Source organism: Agrilus planipennis, unplaced genomic scaffold, assembly GCF_000699045.2.
Source record: "Agrilus planipennis isolate EAB-ADULT unplaced genomic scaffold, Apla_2.0 scaffold77, whole genome shotgun sequence".
Classification (NCBI taxonomy): domain Eukaryota; kingdom Metazoa; phylum Arthropoda; class Insecta; order Coleoptera; family Buprestidae; genus Agrilus; species Agrilus planipennis.
The window spans coordinates 702,913-723,909 of NW_020439413.1; the positions used below are offsets into that span (position 1 = coordinate 702,913).

Sequence of the window (20,997 nt, forward strand, 5' to 3'; positions counted from 1 at the left end):
TGGACAGTCCAACGCCTCCTTAGCAATGTTAATACGATACTGTTTTTAGTCGAAATTGAGATATTTTGGTACGAATTTCGCTGCGACCCTTTTAATATCCAAATTATTAAATTATTGGTAAAAATCGAATAGTAGGAGCCAATCTATACGTATAGATCCTCAGCAACTTATCTGATGGAGATTCGAGGATTGGCCAGTACTATTTTTTTTACTTCATCAATGTTTCCGTCTGTTGTTGAGGTGCTCGGGCGTCCGGCACGCTCTTTGACGTTCTCATCTTCTCGGCTCTCTGAGAACATTTTGTACCACCTATAAACATTGCTTCGGTCCAAGGTAGCTTAAAACTGTCACTTTTAATGACGATGTCTGTCACCGTTGGCCGTGGAGAGAAAAGAAAAGAAAACTTTTCGTTTTTTTAAAGTTTTTGAAGGCCTTTTTTACGGGTAATCGTAAGTAAACTTACTAAATAAGTCAAATTAGTCTCCAAAGATTTTTCACCACACATTTAGCGGAAATGGTTGTCGAAGTCACGAAGGATGTACCTACGACATGCGAATTTGCATCACAAAGATTGTGATTATTGCGAAATATAAAATTTTGTCTCGCGTAAAGTAAATTTGCCTGTAAACAACACCGTATGAAAGCAAGACTTGTACTCGATACAAATGATAAGGATGCAGCAACTGTTCCTTTAACATTTGTCACACTGTCACATGAGAGTGCTGTTTCACGTGTACTGTTTTGGGGATTGTCTTCTTTGAAATTAAGGATTTCGCCCCTACAGCGATGATACGGTTCAAACTCGTAAATAAGCATAATGTCACATTATTGTAACAAGAACTGTTCTGCAGTGACAAATTGACCTACTCTAATGATTGATGTTGTATTTCTTAATTAGTTTATTGATCTGCACATCGATTGCATCATACAAAGTATAAACGTTTAAAAATAAACAGCTACTAGAGGTTGGCTGTTAACATAAGCACCCGGAGTAACTATTAATCTAATCTAATAATAAAATAATACATATGTGCTGGTAATTCCCAGCTTATTGAGTGCAGCGTTGCGGGTCGTATTTCTTTACCAGGGCCGGAATCGAATTTACCTCTTCTTTCAATTACGTTTTTCTCAGAAACGGCGGACTTGCATACAAACATTTACTTAATTTTTTTGTTTAATAGTACCCTATCATCTTCTGGAAGCTCCGCACTTATTTCTGTTACACACTGTATACCTACGATGCTGCAAAAACAGTGTGGACGAATTTTTAAAAAGACGACAGCGTAATTTTTTCCATTACTTTTAGTAGTAAAAAGGAATTTAAAAAGATTTAGAATGACAAATTTAATTTTTTACAGAAAAAGTATCTATTGTTGTAGTAAAAGTCTCAAATCTTGATTTCCTTTCGATTTATTTTGAGAAAACTAAAAAGGAGGTAATTTTGGTAGTCTTTCAAAAACGCACCCGTCAATTTAGTAGCACCTTGTGATTCTATCATTTTTAGGTGTCAAACTAACGTAGTCTTCTGCCCTTTTACTTTAAAGATATTCAATAGCCTATAATATTTACATTCTCCATTAACCTGTAAATCCACACAGTAGGTTGTGCTTCCGCATTCTAAAGCTGACAAAGATAGAATGTATAAGAAGAGGGTTTGTATATTAAATTCGGTTTTCGTTACATAAATTATACGTATAAAGGTTAACTGTAGAATGTGGGCCACAACCCCAAAACCGTAAATCTCTGATATGCAATAATTAATGGGTCCCTACAGTGCGTTATTCATATACATCCCGTACTCCGTACCTATATCTAATCACTTTCCAAAACTTTGCTTAGGCTTAATTATATTAAATATGTTTTCTCAACTAACAAAAAGTTCATTTACGTATTTTACTTATATCTACCCTTCCACACAAATTCAATTTGCACCTACTAGGTGGTACAATCGTCAAATCAGTCCGAGATTATTATGGAAAAAATCAGATTTCAGAAGTAGACGTTAATACATAGATGTTCTTGTGTTCCTTTTGTATTACAACTTTGCTATAAGAAGTACTTTAGTAAGGCAATACAAACACACAATGGACCATTTTATATAATTGGTGAAAGTCTTCAAGTATTTAATAATTTTATTGTGAAAACGGTATCAACAAGAAATGTTTATGTTAAACCTCTTTATTGTCAAGAACTTATTCTTTGGCTGCCATACAGGTGGGTTGTTATCTATACCCTTTTTCATTGATTTATTTATTGTTGTAATCCTTTCACTAAATGTTTTGTTATTTCGCAAATATTATATCGTAAATAGTTGGCTGTAGATGAAGACCTAGTTGTCCACCGTATTGACTTAAAATAACCAACCATCTAAATAACAGATTTCATTTTCATAAACCTCAGGAGAGTCTTTACACATCCAGTTAAAGCAATTTCAAAACTTAATCACTTTGAAAAATGAGGCAATTTGTTTGCGCGGTAGAAACGAAGGTTAGAAAAGTGGCGTTACAGGCGAATGAGGATATCGTGGATAGAGAAGGTTAGAAATGAAGTGGTATTAGAAATATTAGGTGAACAGAGGAATTTATTGAAGTAAATAAGAAATACGCGAGGTAGGTTGGTAGGAAGGTATAGTCAGAGACATATTAGAGACAGCAACAGGAGTTAAGAGGCGTAGAGGTAGACCTAGATTAGATTACTGTTCGAAAAAAATGCGAAGTTTAGCTCAGGATAGGAAAAAGTGTCCAACCAGTCTTAGGGCCGACGACCCTGTGATGATAAATTTTTTCACTTACATGTGGCAAATATATATTGTAATGTTCGTGAGTTTAACAAAATTAACTTCTAAGACTGATAACGACAAAAAACTATTTATTTACACTAATTGTTAAAGAACTTAAAAAAAACTATTAAATTATTACTAAACTTGAGTTATGAATTATTCTATTTATTTGCACTACTGTTGATATATCACTATTCACTGCGCTATTTATTCCACTGATATCACTGTCAATTTATTTCTGGATTCACTTCTGCAACGGTAAATTTATTTCTTCCTCTCTCGGCGATCGTCTCTTCTTTTAAATACTCTTTTGTTTACTTTCGGGAACCTTCTGGAAACATCCGGTTTTCTTTGGACTGTTTAACTGCTTTCCCAGAAGGCAGGTACGACACACACATTTACAAATACGACGCACCTGAAGAAAGGTGCTCGCGGCTAGTCGGCGAATCGATAAGCCGTTCACGCACACCTGTGCCCGATCGCACACATACTCTAAATTATAGACTGACGTTCCTATTTTGGCTGACCATTTCGTACTTAATCAAAAACCAGTGACATTTAATTGATGTTGTCCTGGAATTTTAACGGATGAATGATTCGCCTGTCTGAGTGACTTCAACATACGTACACACTAGTGTATAGCCCGATGGTAGGCTTGAGTTTTTTTCTAGAAATCGTAACAATAGGTGGTTGATTTTTCTGGAATAACAGTTGATACGGACCAAATTTGTTGTCCTCCAGTGCTTAAAATGAGATCCAGAGATCTCGACTGCTACACCATCTCGCTCGGTACAAGAATTAGCTTGACTGTTTCTTTTTGTAAAATAAAGGTTTATTGCAACGCAATTGCCTCAATTAGGGGCCATCCATAAATTACGTAACACGTTAAGGGGGAGGGAGGGGGTCGACGAAGTGTGACATTGTGTGACAAGGGGATGGGAGGGGGTCCTAAATTTCGTGACGTCACATTTGAAAATTTTGAAAATCTACGTGTTACGTGTCTCACGAACTTTACAATATAAACAAAAAACTTAAAAACATTTGCAACTCTATTTGAATAAACTTAAGATTCAAATTGTTTTGTCGGTCACTCGCTCTACTAGCGTTACGTTCTATTGCATTAGACAATTGACTTTCGCGGATTAAACGACGTCGTTTTTTTAGTTCCAGTATTTTGTGTTTTTAAATTACAACTTAATCAACACAAACAATCACATAAGAGTCAACAAGAAGTTTTGCCCATCGCGAAGATTCGCCCCTCAAGAATTACTGGTAGACGTGCTAGAAAAATTCTCTGTTTAAATGATGATGATGTAGCCACTCCACTGTGTAGTCGTAGTTAGTTGTGGTTCTGAGAAGAACCGATTTTATAATAGCGTTGGACACATTTCTGCATCAATGATTAGATATGACACTATTGCAGCATCTGATGATTGACACTATAGCAGCATCTAAGGGTTGACACTATTGCAGCATCCAAATAAAAGTGAGCCTGGTGTTAGACTGATTTATTCAATTATTTACAAGCTATTTATACAAAAATTATTTACATTGGTTTAATTGCAATAGATGTTTCAGCGATTTACATCTGTGTGTGTAAATGTCTATGACCTAGTTAGTCGCACTGTACCGCGATTTTACTAAGTCGGCAGAAAAGATGAACTTTAATTATTACACATTTGAATTGTTTATTGCTATACCGAGTGTTCCCACAATGATGATGATGCTGTATGGTTGGATGAAACAGATGTTGACACAATGAATGTTGCCGACATTAACAACCTAAACGATCACGAAGTGGCTGCTATGCCAGTTATAAACAATTTAAAGGGGTGGCTTCAAAGTCCAAGGGCTCAAGATGATTAAGTTTTCTTTAATTAATATAAGTAATCGTTTTTTTTTTGTTAATTTCTTGAAATGTTAATTTTATTAAATAACTAATTTCGGAATTGTTGTTTTAATTCAATAATTTATAGATGTAAAAATTGCAAAATATGTGACGCCACACCAGGGGGGGAGTCTCACAAATGTGACCAAATGTGACAAAGACGGGGGAGGGGCCAATAAATCATGAAATTCATGTGACGTAATTTATGGATGGCCCCCTTAGCGTGATTGGTCTGTTACCTTGAATACGTATGCGAGTTTATTATTTATTAGTTACATTGTAATTTGAGGTTCAGTTAGAGGCCATATAAATTTTTTTGCTACCAGCAAGTGATGTATAAAACAATTTTACTTTTTTAATTACCTCTAATCCTTTACCACAGGCCCCGTATAAATGAATAATTCCCGCATATGTTAACCGTCAGTACGTCCGGCATGCAACTGCAGTTAATTGGCCTAAATTTGTTGCACAACTGACGCATATTCGCGAAAACTCGACCAAATTCCCTTACTGTCGGCTAACTCGATCATTTCGGTGACTAACTTTCGCAGCTGTCGCATCGCCTGCGTTATACTGCTCCCCTGAGGGCGAAGTAAATATCTCATCGACCTTGCTGTGGATTAGGTACATTAAGTGGTGCCTTTAAGCGATAGTTTTAATGTGGTCGGCTCTTTCCTTCGTGGAGAAATTGATAGCCTCCTTTTTTCACAGTCGATGCTTTCGAATGTGGAAAGATCAGGAAAATGAGAAAATATCTATACATAGTGTTTCTAAAATAAGTGGCAACTTTCCAGGAAGTAATAGGGCACAAGAAAATTAAGTAAATGCACCTAAATGCAGGATCACGCAGGTATATACGACATAACAACGCTGCATTCGATCAGCTGTTAATTAGTAACATTCGTGTTATACTTTATTTCGTATTTTATGTAATCATGCATTACTTGTTATTTGTTAGATTAGATTAAACAAAGAAATTGAAAGTGGTTGTTGTATTTCATCAGCGCGTCTCAAACGGTTTCGACAGACCACAGATCAACTTACCTGCTGCCTTAATACAGCGCGTTTTATGAAATTCTACAAATGGCGCGGTAAACGCCATCTGTAGTACAATGCTACATTCAGTGGAATTCAATATGTTCAACAGGGTCCATTTAAATAAAGGCCTGACGAAGGAAGCTGGCGAGCGGTCGCGCAGGTACTTGCCCATTTATGACCTATTTGGGTAAGTCACTTGGAACCGATACACAAATAAGCTTTCAGTAGGCGTAAATTATAGTATTAATACAGATAGGACAGTAGCGTACTAGAAAATAATGTAAAAACATGACTTATCAAAAAGAAAAAATTAACCTATGGCTTTTGTTTTATAGTTAGTTTTCACATTTACTCTCATCAACATCAACAATTAGTTCTTCTGTTTGTCTGTCTATTACTTGCTCACTGATCCTTATTTTTAAATATTTAATCTACGCCCCTGATAGGAATAGTGAAGAATGAGGGCTGCAATCTTTATACTTAAAACTGCCTACTTTTGCCACCGCGCATCCACGCCATTTTAAAATTTCCGCCAGCTTCCAGCGTCAGGCCTGTAGATGCATATCTAATTGCTGAACTGCACTACAGATAGCGTTTACCGCGTCATTTGTAGGTTTTCATCAAACGCGCTTTGTTAAGGCAGCAGGTAGAGTTGGTCTGTGTTCTGTCGACACTGTCTGCGTCGCCCTGATGAGATCCAGCAAGATCGAAATCTCGATCCGCGTCTGGCGGTTTCGACAGAAAATACTGATCACTTCGAATTTCTTTGTTCGATTTTGGTAACGTGCCTATCACATAGTGCTGAGCTACACCGTGGATTCAGTTCAGTAAGTAGATATCCATCTATTTAAATGAACCTTGTTGAGCATATTGAATTTCACTAAATGTATCATTGTACTACAGATGGCGTTTACCGCGCCATTTGTAGGATTTCACAGATTAGAATAAGTGTGATTGCCCAATGTAATTTTTTGTTTTCTTAACGTTGTAGACTTGTATATGTATGTATGTTAGTCGAAGTCATTTGCAATTTGTCAGTGTCATAGGTCAGTGCAGAGTAGTATTACTGCATTGATCAATGTGTGAGTTTCTAAAGGAACAATTTCCTAACGTTTGTGAGGTCCTACAACTTGCTCCTACTTGTGAGAAAACCACAACGCATGAATCTTGAAATTTAACACAAGTTTGGACTTCTGTAGTAGGTACTAGTCTCTCCCTCTGGCCCCTTTGCTGTTTCGATCTATGTAGGGTAGACCTTCGAAGGTTTACCTATCCTTGATCGGAATTTTGTTCTACAGAATCGTTATCGCAATTAATAAACAATTAATAAAGTCCAAGAATTGTTATCTTTCCTGGAATAATTTCACCTTCAATGTTTTACAACTTGGAAGGTTGGAAAGCAATTAGGAGGGGGCATACGATTCGTACGTAATCACCAGTGTAAAATCTGAACATTTGCTACGAACTGCTAGCGATTTTTGTGATAATTATTTGCTTCATCCGTTCTGAATAGTTTTCATTTGCACAAAAAAATTAGTATCTTACAGATAACCCCAATTTCTTCAAGAAGTTCCTCGCAATCTGTGAAAACTTCTACCAACAATTGCTATGACTTGTGGCATATTCGAATCATTATTTGCAGGAACGTACTTTTTTCTAAGATGTGAGCCGACATATTGGTGCAGGTTGCATCTCAATTAGTCCAGAATTTTTGAGTTCGAAGGGCGCTTAAACATCATAATTAGCCACCATTCACGTCAATGCTCACATTGAAAATGTTTCTTTAACTAAGGTAATGGAACTATGACCATCATAATTTTTACATATGATAGCGTACATGGTCAGTAGGCGATCCTTTATCAACGATGCACTTCTTGGTGAAAAATACTTAAGAAAATTCTATGGCGACCCGCCTGTCTTGTCCCACAGACCCCTAGCTTTGGCGTTATCCGCTAGATGGTCACACCTCAGTCAGCATCTCACGTAGGCGGCGGGAAATCATCACAATTAGTCTATAAGAGCACTAATTTCCTTCCTTCTTTCGAAAATTTCCACTCTTCCACGATAAAAAAGGCAGAGAGCACGTCAGCAGCCTTATTTATAAGTCCAAGGGTGCTCTCGGAACGAAACATCTTTTCTCCCTTTTCCGTATTTTCGAAGCTCATTTCTATACTGTTATTAAACGAAAATAAATTACTTCCTAATTTGATAACAACCAGCAAACAACAAAATCCTCAAAACAACTGACTGTGCTGTATGCCAAAATTGACCATATTTGTCTTTCTTCTTTCCTGTGTTACGTTATTTATTCTTTATTATAAAACATAGAAGCTCGTGCTACTGAAATTAATGCTGGTATCAATATTCATAGTAAAATTAAGAATATTAGCCTTTGAAAAAGCGTTAGCGGCTAGTATTAGCATAAATATTCATGCTTTCAGGATGGAGACTGGCATATTAAAGCAAGCTTAGATTTTTCCGCTTCCCGATTGATTGGTATATTGAGGCATAACGATTAGGATTACACCACATACGTAATTGACAAACCACTAGCGATTTCAACTCGATTAAATTAACAATTAAATACTAATAAATATATAGGAATGTAGTAGGTTTATATTTATAACATTAAGAAAACGCTGACTCGGCTGTTAACAATGTGGTTAATGATTATGTGTGGTATAAATCAATGAACGAGCGGAAATTCACTATTATACAATTCAAGGCCAAAGTTTATGAGATTCTGAACTATCTCTACATGTAAACCCTTCATGCAGCATTGTTAGATTGGCAGTTTCGAATCTGTGTATGCTTCATGAATTATAGTGGACTCAATAGTGAAGACGTTTTTAACTAAAAAAGAATTGAGTCAACCCAACAAATATTTAAACAAAATCAGTTTTAAACTTCCAGAAGCCAATAAACCCGTCAACAGAATAAAAACTTTTGGGTGCTTCATTTCCACTAGCCACTAATGCCGGTGGGCGGGCAGTCCCTCCGGAATACGCCGAACAGTAGGGCGGAAGGCCTTCTTCAACCCTCTTTCAGGAATCGTGGGATTGGGTGGGTGGTGGTGGTGGTGAGAAAGATGAGACGGACGAAATGAAGACAGAAGAGAATTGAAAATTATCTGTGGAATATAACCGGCATAACAACATAAAATATTGGACCAAGGCAGGCGGACCTGGAACTGAATCGGAGTCCTCCCAAATGCTAAACAATGGTATAAACCTCTGGGCCATGTCGCTTGGTCTACAGAATAAACAGAAATACAATAAACTAGGTTGAATAATGATAAGCAAATCTATCTCTACAACAAAAAAATATATTAAAATTAAACTGAAACAATAGCATTTTAGAAGAATTTTTGTATGGTTTAAGGTGAATTGATTTTTGAATTTAGAGCAATGGTGTGTGAAGCCAGGGACCCTAATTCGATTCCCGACAAGGGAGTGACAGCGGCAACAATTTTTCCTCATTAATTTGAGGTTATCTGTAATAATGACATTGTTAGCAATTCCTACAAGCGGTGAATGCAGGACCATCTCCTATTGAAAACCGCACGCCCCTGTTAAGTTGTCACTTTTATAGCATAAGCGCCTGATTCACGACACGTTTTCCGTTGTAAGCCCTTACGATGATGTAGCAGTGGACTGTAGTGTGTAACAAGAATTTGTACACTGTGCCATTACGGCTAAAGCGTCGTAAAGCCGCCGTACCTATGCAATCGATTTGCCCCACAACAGGCCGTACGCCGAAAGAATCATCCGTGAAACATGCAGATAAATAGAGGTGAAGACGGTGAATAATAAAAAATCAATCACAATAACAAATTCAAATTTACCAAAAGAACAATATCGATTGCAAAACTGCATTTGTTTCAGTAATTATTTGTATTCATGCGACCGATTGATTAACAATACAAATATTTTTTTTCGTAATTTTAGTTCAATTCACAATATACAATTATTTCCTGAAATTGTATTAAAAAACTCGCATTTAAGAAAAAAACGAAATGTGTGCTGGAACACATAGTAGAAGTGAAACTTCAACGGACAAGTGGAAAAACGAATCGCAACAAAATTATTACTTCAAGTTTTACAGGCAGATTGTTGTCTTGACTTGTCCAATTTAAAAACCTGCCCGTAAAACTTCAAGCAAAAATTTTGGCCGGTTTTCAAATTGGACAAATACATTAGCAATCTGCCCGTAAATCTTGAAGTAAAAATTTTGCGGCGATTAGTTTTTCCACTTTTGCAATGTGTTCCAGCACACACTTCGTTTTCACAGGTTTGATCAATGATGCCCAGCCACGTGGAGAGCAGAGGTAAGAAAACAACAGCTGAGCACAGCACACGCCGCCGGAACTCTAGCGGATTCCCCACTATCCGCGCGGTTGCGCATTATATCCATCTGATACAACCGTTGGCCTCTTTCACTTCAAAATCTTTAACGATTTTACAAATGGTTAAATTTTGTTATTTTTTGTTAGATTTTGAATTATTTCGGTTTTATTTTATGGGAATGTTTGCCATGTATATGTCCAGTTGTTGACACAATAGGTACATTTGGAAACTGTTACTCTATTGCAAACGTATTTTCCTCCATGAATTCGTATGGTGTAAAAGGGCGCTAACGTCTTTCCGGCCGAATCGCTCTACGGGCTTACGGCAAAAACTCCTATTGTAAAATTTTTAAAAAAATTATAACAATTATACAAACAAAATGGTCTTGGTACTCGTTAATTTACTTAGACGAAAGTGTGTTAAAAAAAATATTTACAAAAAAAAGAAAATCTTTTACCAGCATCGCGAATTCTAAAGAATTGTACTATATTCGATAGGAAATTTGTATTTTTTTTAGACGTAAGGGCGAGACATACCTACTTAAAGGGTGTAAAAGAGGGTAAAATTTCAACCATTATCGCTTACCCTCTTTTTTAATTTTACGTGTTTTAATGTGATTAACAAAAATATCTTGGTATGCATGTCTAAAACTTCTAGAAGTATCTGGCATACCATTTCTATTTTATCGGCTTCCTTTACATCAATTATAAAAATCACCACGTTCAATAATTTTATTTTCGAGTAAACATGCATGAACAAAAATACGATAAAAGGAATCAAGTAAGTTAATTTTTTTAATTTATTTAAATTTTAAATGTAATTAATATTTTAAACAATTGTATAATAATTATTTCGTAAAAGTACTTACTCCAAAATAAAATTATTGAACTTGATTTTTATAGCCGATGTAAACGAAGCCAATGAAATAGAATTGGTACGTATTTTACGTATACATACCAAGTTATTTTTGTTAATCACAATACAACACGTAAAATTAAAGGACAGAAAAAACAATTGTGCGGTTTTATGAAACCACGATGCAAGTGAAACTTTTCGGATTGTAAGCATTTAACTGTAAATTTTCGGAAAATCATTCGACTTAGGGTATTAAAATTAAAATCGCGTTATTAATCTTATCTTAATGATTGGAAAATGGGAATCATAATGGGAAATCAATAGTAGACAAGATTTCCAACTATAAATTTTAATTTCAATCTGTGTATGAGAGTATAGAATACGTAATAAATACAATCATTCAGATGATAGACGCATGTTAAAAACTGAGAACAATATTTATTTAAATCATTGAATCATTTTGAACTTCAGTTATTCCATCAATAATATCATCTTCGCTTTGAGTTTCACAGTCTATAAATACAATTGTCATGCACTTGCACGAATGAGTGAGAATATAAATGCTACACGTTGGCTGCTCTGTGAAGCGCCTTTCACTTTTACCCCCACTTCGCGGCCGGCTGTAATGCGACATACGATAGACGAAAAAATGTGAAGCGGTGTAATAAAAGTTTCACTTTAAAAAAAGTATCTATGCGATAATGGTGAAATTTTACCCTCTTTGTCATCCTTTAAATAAGTATGTCACGCCCTTTCGGCTAAAAAAAATTGGAAAGTCAATTTTTTTTCTTTTAATTTATTAAAAAATTTTCTGTCGAATACAATACAATTTTTTAAAATTCGCGACGATGGTAAAATATTTTTTCTTTTTTATTATACATATTTTTTTTGAAAGATATATATACTTTCGGCTAAGTAAATTAAAGCGTACCTACCAAAGCTATTTCGTTCGTATATAAGTATATATCGAGTACGATGGCGCTTTTGTTCACTGAGCTGTGTGGGTTCTAACTATTCCTATCTCAACGCCTACCAAGTATTCTATTTTATTGCTTTTGACGCACGTAATGCACTTAAAACGTGCGTGTCTGTACATGTCGACCACTGCTGGCGCCGAGCATAAATGTCAGTGTGCCGTCTGGAGCTTTAATCAAATTTAAAGTTATTTTGCTCTGTTTACACTTCTTATTGGGTTTTTCATTTTTCTATTAATTTCCTTTATTACTATTAGCTTAGTCGGTCCAAATTTGGACGGTGGTAATCGTTGTCGATAGACCATAGCGCATAACACTTACAATTTAATTTCGGCGACAGTTTTATGATGTATGTGTATGCAATCAACTGTACATCCCAATTCAATGGTTATAACGTGTCTTCAGAATGTATGCAACCAACTGTACACCCGAATATAGACCCACCCTCTTTTGTTTATATAAAAATACCGTTCATGGGAATTACGAACACAACAAAAAGTAAATTAACCAAATCGGTCTATGTATTATATATATATATATATATCTAACTCGATCATTNTATATATATATACAGAGCGTTTCTGAAATAATCAGCAAGCTTGCAGGAGATGATAGGGTACTATGAAACAAGAAAATTATTATTGGGTCCAAAAGTCCATAGTTTTCGAGGAGAACTACAACAATTCAACGCCGCAGTTTAATCAGCCGGTACTTTGTAGCATTCGTATTACATTTGTTTTGTATTTTAGTACTCATGTATGTTTTGGGAGTTAGACCATAGGTTCAACCAAAATAGAGGGGTAGTTCTTAAAGACAAACCAGACTAAGACAAGTCTCTGAAAAAGGGCAAGAGCTCTTTTAGTACTCAGGGTGGTAAAGATTACGAGGATCGGTATGGCACTCTGATGCACAATACTGCGATGTGAAAGGCAACGGGAAACCACCACATTATTATATCCCAAGAAAAACAAACCGAACTTCCTCTGGGGTAAAGCAATCCGAACGTAAACTAGTCCCCCACTCGGATATCCGGGCGGGGACTACCTCGGGGGATGTCATCAATAATGATGAGGGTACCGTGGATAGAGAAGGTTAGAAATGAAGAGGTATTAGAAAGAGTAAAAGAACAGAGGACTCTATGGAAGTCAATAAGAAATAGGCGAGGTCGGTCGGTAGGACATCTTCTCAGGCATGAAGGTCTAGAAGCAGAAACAGGAGTTAAGAGGAGTAGAGGTAGACCTAGATTAGATTACTGTTCGCAAATACTTAAGAATATGGGTTATTCTAGTTTTAGGAAAATGCGAAAATTAGCTATTAGTTTGACGATGTTTATGTTGTAACCTGTCTACAGTAGCTCTTTGTTCTTTTTATGTTGTAAACGTGAATGTATCTATTCAGTTGAATTGATAGTAGGTAGATCAATGTGACATTGTCAACAACACTAGTTATTAACAACAGTAGGTATTACAATGACATTCAATAGGAAAGAACTTTGTGACATGATACTAATTTACGAAAAATGCGAGTACAATATTAATGCAGCGGTCGAATTGTACGTTCATTGATATCCCCAACGAAGACTTCCTCATCCGTAAATCATCTTAAATGAGGTACAGAGATTAAGAGAAACCGATAATGTACACCCTAAATGTGAAGGTCGTGAAAGTCGACGCCTGAATCACATCGCCGCTGTGTTAACACCCAATGTAGCACACGAGAAATAGCGCGAAACCTAGGCTACTCCAATATTACAGTGTGACGAATTTTAAAGGAACAGTTGCTGCATCATTATCGTTTGCAGCGAGTTCAAGCCTTGGAAGAAAATGATTTTCAGTTGCGAGTTGGTTTGTGTCAGCGGTGCAGGTTTTTTCCGAACGGTGTTGGTTGCGGGCGAATGCTGTTTCACGAGGGATGGAATTTTAAAATTTTATAATACTCACTGTTCTAACGCAAATCTGCGTGTCGTGCATCCTCCGCAACAACGTTTTTCAGCTAATTTGTGTACCGGAATTTTTGGAGATACGTTATTTGGATTTAGAAGGTGTGGTGTATTTGACTTTCGTACAAGCAGCTCCACCGACTCTATTTGAGGATGGACCGCTGCAAGTGCGTGGACGTATGTGTGTATAACGGTGATGGTTTGCTCAACTGTGTGACCGCAGCAAACGAAATACGCCAAATGTTCAATATTTTTACGCGACTCACTGATAATTTTTGTAGACGTTCGAATTTCGAACAATTTTTGTAGTGTACATACGTATTTGTGTGTGTGTGTGTGTATATATTTATTGGTGTTGTGGACTATTAGCGGACCACCCATAAGAAAAAAGCTAACGCACCTTGGCAATACCTACATGGTGGTGTCAAAATTTGCCTTACAACCGTTAAAATTACAATTACCTATCCATAGGGTGCTAATTAACCTATTGATGTTTACGTAACATTAATTTTATTTTTCTTTCGTGTTCTTAATACCATATTGAGATGTACTTTAAATAATGCTGCATACCACCAGCTATAAACAAAGCTGTTATTTAATTAATTTTTATCATAATGGGCGCCTAAAAGCATCATTATATGTAGTAGTGTAGTAATAAGCTGCTGATATTTACTTTATTAGCCGTTTCACAATCGGTAGTGCATGTTTACAATCTCCATCGGTGTAGCTGCTTAGTTGTTATCGCAACTGTGTTGCCAATTCACGCCCAGGACCGGCTTGAGATTCACGCTTCCTTACTTACCATGCGATTTAGTATTACATTTAGTTAATACCCTCCGAAGCATGTCACTTATTTCAGAAACACCCTGTATAGGTTAGATTATCTTTGCCTCGCATCGCAAAGTCGGGTCCTGAACAATAAAATTCTCAGCAAGCCGTTGTTTTTTTAAATTATTGAGCTTTACTTTTGTTTTATTCAACTCCCATATGCATATACATAGGTATATTCATACAAGAAAAGAGGCAAGCAGCGAAAAAGCTCTTTTTTTTCTTAAAAAAGAAAAAGGGGGAAACTGACTACGAGTTTTCCCATTTATTCAATATGTATATTCTTTTGGAACTACTTGCTCGTGTAATCTCGAAGGTATCGTGTCGATGTAACAAAATTGGAGTCAAGTTGATTATTTTGTCGTGTCCCGTGCCCCTTCTGTGACAAGTGCACAAAAATATTTTGAACAGATGAGACCCTTGGGAATATGTGATTTCATACATGTAGAGCGCTTATAAGAGGAACTAAGATAAAAGCAGACACTAGATAAAGAGCAATTCCACTAAAAAACCCATCGCGAGAGTTATTTATTTAATTAAATTTTACTAAGTTAAGATACCCTCGAGTTACTCTCCTTTTCGCGAACGTCTGAATGTATGAATACTAAAGTGTTGTGGGTATAATACCTATTAACTTTATAATGAGATATAACATGAAGTTGCTTGGAAAATGAACTGCTTTATGAACTGTCGGTAGATAAAAGATGTCTGCTTCGCAGCTAGTTTTACGAAAGAGATTTTGACATATATTCCAATACAAGGGTATATGATGCGGGGTATACAAAAGAAATAAATAAATATTTTAAAAATTCCGAAAAATGGTAAGAACAAGTAAGATTATTTTATTTATTAGTAATCTGGGTAACGAAAAATGAAGTACCAATACTTGTACAGCAGAATGGACCATTATTGTCATTTCTTTTAAATGAATTTAGTAATACCTTTGAAGGTTCTCTGCCTTTCTCAATTTAGTAGTAAGCTTTGAAGAACTGTATGCAATAGGAAATCGTAGGGTAATTAGAACAGCGTGTTTAAGAAAAGTGTAGTCGCACCGCTGTGTAGTCGAAGTAAGATGTGACTATCAAAAGTTGTGGTTCTGAGAAGAACCGATGTTATAATAGCGTTGGACACATATCTGCATCAATGATTAGTTATGACACTATTGCAGCATCCAAGGGTTGACACTATTGCAGCATCCAAATAAAAGTGAGCCTGGTGTTAGACTGATTTATTCAATTATTTACAAGCTATTTATACAAAAATTATTTACATTGGTTTAATGGCAATAGATGTTTCAGCAGTTTACATATGTGTGTGTAAATGTCTATGGCCTAGTTAGTCGCACTGTACCGCGATCTTACTAAGTCGGCAAAAATGATGAACTTTAATTATTACACTTTTGAATTGTTTATTGCTATACCGAGTGTTCCCACAAAAGAAACATTATGTAAGAAAATTCGAAGAAGCCGCCCCTGGGCGTGAATTGGCAATGTATTGAAAAAGTGCGATAACAAACTAGGTACATCAACGGAGAATGTAAGCAGGGACGATTGTCTTGTGTAAAGTAAATATCAATAGATTACTTCTCCGCTACTTCATGTGATAATATTAAAACGCCCATTGGGATAAAAGTTAATTAAAAAACTACTTTGTTCATCGCTGATAGTATGCAGTACTATTTAAAGTACACCTCGACATGGTATTAGGAACACAAAAAATAATGTTACCTAAACATTAATAGGTAAATTATTATCCTCCGAATAAGTAATTGCAATTTTATTAAAGGGTTTAGCCGGATAAGTATTACGAGTCAGCCCCCAAATGGGAACCTATATTGAAACTTATGTTTTAGTATCGCCTTGATGTACAAAAACAATTTATGTACTTTTCGCGGCTAACTTTCGCTTTGACCTTGAGATATGGGGAAAAATAACCGTACGCATGACTTTTATTCAAAGTCATATATCTCAAAAACTAATTACGCAAGAGAGTTGAGACCAATGCGAGTCTTAAGAGTACATTACAGAGTATATCATATATTTTTTTCAAATTTTTAGTGTAACTTTATATATAAAAAAAATTAAAAAATAAGTAAATCATAATTTTTTTTTCGTGTTCCCTGAGACTTACAATCACGAAAATAATATATGTTATGCTTCTTTACGTGCTTTATTACTCATAAAAATTGCGTGAGAAAAAAATTGGTGCAACACATCGAAAAAAGAAAAAATGTGATTAGCACCTTCTACTATACCCTTTTACTATAAGGCCTACATCACATTTTAGTCATTTTTTTCAAAGTGTTGCACCAACTTGATAAACGTTGGAATAATTGTTCAAAAAGAAAAAAAAAACAACCAATGTCAAAAATTTATCACCACTTTCATTACTTTTCGTGTTAATTAAAATACCAAAAACAAAAAAAATACTCATGGTCACTGTTGTAATTAATTACTACTGGAACATTTTGAGTAGCAAATATTTTAGTGAGGACTTCGGCAGGACTTATAATTTTTGACAAATATCGTCCATATGACAAATAATAAATAGTAGCTGCTATATGTGAACAGCTCCCCACTGCACGGTTGCTATTGGGGCAGTCACAGCAATAACGAAGAATAGCATTGTAATCATTACCATCGGAAGTATAGTGAATGTAAATACGATAGACTTTTTTATTTATATGTCTTGATTTTACTTCGGCTTTAATGATATTAAATGTTGATTTGACATACTGTACTAAAAGATTATTTTGATCGTCCATTATTTTGACCTAGTAAGACAGAGCCTGAGAAAATTGATACGAATAAAATTTTTAGCTGATCTTCAGTTAGACGTGGAAAATCAAGTAGTTCAGATGCTGTTAAAGGTTTAAGCATAGTTCTTTTTCTTAAACATACATACAATTTAGACAACTTTTAGAAGTTTTATAGTTCTTTTTCCGTTCCAACGCTGATCTTGCACTTCTTGACTCAAAGTATTTTCTACGTCCATTCAACTTTGTACTATTATTTTGCTTAATCCGCCATCCAAATCAAGCCTTTTATCATAAGTGTTATGCAGAAAACCAATAATTTTACATAGCAATTCCAATTTTGGCAACATTTTATTATCGAGAGAATGGTGTAAAAGTTTGTACTTTTGGGCAATGTTACCATGAACAGCATCTACCACCACCTGATTCTTTTTATCTTTTTAGATGGATTGGCTTCTTCTGTACTTAGTTGTGGTTTATTGCCTTTAAAAGCTGGCACCAGAATGTTAAAATCTTTGTGATTCAAAAATTCGTACTATTTAAATTTTTTATAACCGACAATCTTACGAAAATATTTGTTACAGTTTTTGCATTTGTCAGACATTATTACCTTATAAAAATAATAACTACAATGACTAATTTTAAAATCCTGAAACAAAATACCACTAAAATCAAGAGCTTCCTTTTAGACCAATACCAATGTCCAAGAGAGATACCAGTGAATGACCAGCGATGTTAGTAAGTCATAAAATATAAAAGAAAGCGTGATAACAAATCTAAACTTGTTTATGTACAATTCCTTCCGCGAGCGAAAAAATTTTGTGCGTGTTAAGTCATGTTTATACCTATAAGTTACAAGGTGCGAAACACTCCTTAATTTTTTTTCAATGTGTTGCACCAATTTTTTTCTCACGCAATTTTTATGAGTAATAAAGCACGTAAAGAAGCATAACATATATTATTTTCGTGGTTGTAAGTCTCAGGGAACACGAAGAAAAAATTATGATTTACTTATTTTTTAATTTTTTTTATATATAAAGTTACACTAAAAATTTGAAAAAAATATATGATATACTCTGTAATGTACTCTTAAGACTCGCATTGGTCTCAACTCTCTTGCGTAATTAGTTTTTGAGATATATGACTTTGAATAAAAGTCATGCGCACGGTTATTCTTCCCCATATCTCAAGGTCAAAGCGAAAGTTAGCCGCGAAAATTACATAAATAGTTTTTGTACATCAAGGCGATATTAAAACATAAGTTTCAATATAGGTCCCCATTTGGGGGCTGACTCGTAATACTTATCCGGCTAAACCCTTTCCAAATCACCATCTACTCATAGTTGTTGCTAACTAATGTATTCCAGATGTCCTCGTTTAATCGTAAGATTCATATAGTTCTTTTTACTATTCAGCCGCACCAACGGGTGGGTGCCTTCTTCTCCACGAAAACAATAGAAAATGAAAACTGCCTATGCGTGCTGATGAGACCCAATATGATGAAAATCGCGATCCATGTCTCGTATTTTAGGTAATTTACTGACAAGAAACTTAATCCGTTTTTATTCTGTGTTTTCTCGTACAGAAAGAAAATGAAAGTGGAAAAACTTACAATTGAAATATTTACAGATTTTGTAGTCAATAAGGTCACATTAAAATGTGTTACAATTGGCAAGATTTTACTTTACAAATTACCCCATAAATTATTTTTAAAATAAGGAAACAGGTAAAGGTTTACAATACCTGTAATTAAATGCAACAAAAGTTTCAAGCGTGTGGAACTTTGTGGTACAACTAAATAAATCGGACCCTTTTCCTTTCTAAATTATGAAATTAGCCCCAACCAACAAACTCATTAACTCTATATTTCAAAGCACAAAGGGTTTTCCGTTCTTCCTTTTCCTCTTAATATTACTTTAATGAGCATTCCCAGAACATAATTACAACATGGGTAGTGGTTACATTTGCGTACTAAAACGTTTTGATTACTTACCCAAGAGTCTTGGTGGATATGAGAGGTGTCTTCAAGCTAAGAAAACCATTCAGCCTTGATTTTTTGGAGCTGGCAGCTTCTAATCGTCGCTCGACAGCCTCTTCTTCATCTTCTTCCTCGCGTTTGAGACGTTTCTTATGAAGATAATAGCATGCTGCTCCAATGCCGCCAATTAAAATCAACGCAGCCAAACACGAAAAGACCGCCGTCAAGACGATGTCTCTCTTTTGCATCATTAACTGTAAAGAAAGAATAAAATTTAGTGTTTTGTAAAATGAAACTGGGATTTTAAAGTCACTGACATCATAAAACTCACATCTCAGTTGATATTAAAATTATGCTAAAGTGCATTTCTTTCTCTTATGCACTTATTTTGTGTTAGTAAGGAACATTAAGCTTTAGATCAGAAATTTACGGAAAACACCAGATTGGAGTGTGATCTGTCTTATGTTGAACATAAGTATTAATTTGAAAATTAATTCTCAATTTCTTTTCCACTATATGTTACCTCAAATTAATGAGAATTTTTTTTGTCATGTTAGCACGGAAAGCTCGTTTTGCGTGCTATGAAATAGGGAAGAAATGGCTTCTTTTCAGCCGTGTTTTAGTCGGAAGCAATGAAATTAGTCTTCTGAGCGCATGCGCTGAATTTTATGGGCATGCGCAAAAATCAATTGTTCAATGACAATGTCTTTCTAACCTCTAAATTGTTTACTCTTATTTTGCCAACTATCAATTTAATGACGAGCTTTTCGCACAAACATGACAACAAATTGTATACGTACCTCGGGAAGAAACAGGGTTGTTTCAGACTGCATGTGAATTGCCACATGCAGTCTGTGAATGAATTTTCCAATTAGTATTTAATATTAACCACTAGGAATTTCAATGTGTTAAACATAAGATTTGTACAAAAATTTAACTTTGATATTTGCAAATAAGCTTGGTACCTCTTCATGGAACTCAATTATCTCTTGAAAATACCAAATCTGCATGTTAATCATATATTGTTAGTATTTACAGAGAGTACCTTGGAGAGTGCACAGCAACCACTACCATAACGGTGCTCAGTGACTTTTAGGGACTTTGCTCATATTTAGTCTATTTAAAACATATTTAAGGATATGATTAAAAGGAGTACCAAGAGGCATGACATAAAGGTTTATACCTTTGCTTAGCATTTGGGAGGACACTGGTTTAATTCTATTTTATTTAGGACAATGTTGGGACAGTAATTTTCTATAGACCTTCAATTCTCTTCTATTCTGATTTCGTTCATCTCATCTCTCTCTTCAACCTCAACCACCATCTATTCACTCCTCCAGTTCCTAAAAGGAAGCTGAAGGGGGCTGCCGCCCTACTTTGTGGCGTATTCTGGAGGGTCTGCCCGCCCACTTATGTTAGGAGTTAATTCGAATGAAACATCCATAGGTATTAAAACATTCTTTTTAAAAAGTGGGGTGGTCTAGTAGTCTGCATTATACTTTAGCATCCGGAAGAACACTGGTTCGATTCCGGGTCCGCTTACTTTAGGTTATGTAACTTCCTTGAATCATTTAGGACAATGTTGGAGCAGTAATCTTCTATAGACTTTCAATTCTC

At 35.4% G+C, this 20,997-nt stretch overlaps 1 protein-coding gene across 1 annotated transcript in view; it reads right to left on the reverse strand.

The window, feature by feature from the left end:
* The window catches only part of LOC108734264 (synaptotagmin-7), a 663,520-nt gene extending 644,071 nt beyond the window's left edge, over window positions 1-19,449 (reverse strand). Inside the window, exon 1 of the mRNA XM_025978974.1 lies at window positions 19,396-19,449. The gene's annotated coding sequence lies outside the window, so the exon portion shown is untranslated. The remainder of the gene's footprint in view (window positions 1-19,395) is intronic.
* Window positions 19,450-20,997: the final 1,548 nt, after the last annotated feature.